We start from the raw sequence: 1923 nt of genomic DNA, 5'->3' as shown, positions 1-1923 counted from the left end.
GAGGGGCATCGGGCGTGGGGTGGGGGCAGAACCAGTGATGGGGGGAAATGAGGGTCCCCTGCCCAGGCCTGACGCCTCGGCCAGAGGCATCAGGCCTGGGCAAGGGGCCGATCCTGCAATTGGAGGGTGATGGGGGTCAACGCCAGAGGGCTCCCAGTATGTGAGAGGGGGCAGGCTGGGCTGAGGGACACTCCCCTTCACCCCCACCCAGTGCACGAATTTCGTGCACCAGGCCCCTAGTATTCATATAAATTCTTTGGTTAATTTCTCCCCACTTCCCTGTCTCCTCTCTCAGATATGTTAGTCTGTTCCATGCTTCCATGATTCTGGATCTATTTCTATTTGTTTGTCAGTTCAATTTGTTCATTAGATTTCACATATAAGTGAGATCATATAATATTTATCTCTCTCTGACTGGCTAATTTCGCTTAGCATAATAATCTCCAGGTCTCTCCATGCTGGCTCAAAGGGTAAAAGATCCTTTTTTTTATAGCTGCCTAGTATTTCACTGTGTAAATGTACCATAGCTTGTTTAACGACTCATATACTGATGGGCACTTAGGCTGTTTCCAGATTTTAACTATTGTAAATAGTGCTGCTATGAACATAGGGAAGCATATATTCTTTCTCATTGGTGTTTCAGGATCCTTAGGATATATTCCTAGAAGTGGGATCACTGGGTCAAAAGGCATCTCCATACTGTTTTCTACAGTGGCTGCACCAGTCTGCATTACCACCAGCAGTATTCTAGGATTCCCTTTTCTCCATATCTTCACCAGCACTTGTTTTTAATTTATTGGAAAGTTGAGGTGATTCCTCATTGTAGTTTTAAATATATATTTTATTGATTTTCTTTAATTTTTACAGAGAGGAAGTGAAAGAGAAAGATATTTAGAAACATCAATGAGAGGGAAACATCGATCAGCTGCCTCCTGCACACTCCCTACTGGGGATGTGCCCGCAACCAAGGTACATGCCCTTGACCATAATCGAACCCGGGACCCTTCAGTCCACAGGCCAACACTCTATCCACTGAGCCAAACCGGCCAGGGCTCATTATAGTTTTAATTTGAATCTTTCTAATGATTAGTGACTTGGAGCATCTACACTAATAAAAGAGAAATATGTAAATTGGTTTTCACTCTGCTACAGCCACCAGCCAATCAGGATGAGTATGCAAATTAAGCCAACAAAGATGATAGTTAATTTGCGTGCACAGGCATGGAGTGAAGACTGAAGATGGCAGCAGCCATGGAGCTGGAGTGAACAGGAGGCTTGGGTTGCTCCCAGTGACAGAGAAAGCCAAGCGTTCCACCAGCCCTGCCCTCTGCCCAAGGAGGGCTGGGGAAAAAAAGGAGGGTCTGGGAGCCAGGGTCACTAGGGGGTGTGGCCAGCTTGAAAACAGATCTCAGCCACTCACCCAGGCTGGCCAGGCACCCCAGTGGGACCCCCACCCTGAAGGTGGTATGGCCAGCCTGAAAACAGCCCTCAGCCCTTCATCGATGCTGGCCATGCCCCCATGGGGTGAGGGTCCCCGCTGGGGGGCATGGCCAGCCTTCAAACAGCCATCAGCTCCTCACTCAGGCTGGCCAGGCACCCCAGCAGGGACCCTCCCTCCATGGGGGTGTGGCAGGCCTACAAACCACCACAGGTCCCTCGCCCAGGCCATCCCACATCCCAAGGTAAACCCCACCTTGATCCAGGACACCCTTCAGGGCAAACCAGCCCGTCCCCACCCATGCACCAGGCCTCTATCCTATATAATAGACAAACATGGTAATTAACTGTACCTCCAACATGCTTCCCACTGGCTAATCAGGGCGATATGCAAATTAAATGCCAGCCAAGATGGCGGCCGGAAGCCAGGCAGCTTGAAACTAACATGAGGCTTGCTTGCTTCAGTGAAGGAGGACTCCAACATTC

Source organism: Myotis davidii, unplaced genomic scaffold (assembly GCF_000327345.1).
Source record: "Myotis davidii unplaced genomic scaffold, ASM32734v1 scaffold746, whole genome shotgun sequence".
Taxonomy (NCBI): Eukaryota; Metazoa; Chordata; class Mammalia; order Chiroptera; family Vespertilionidae; genus Myotis; species Myotis davidii.
This window is presented reverse-complemented; position numbering follows the sequence as displayed.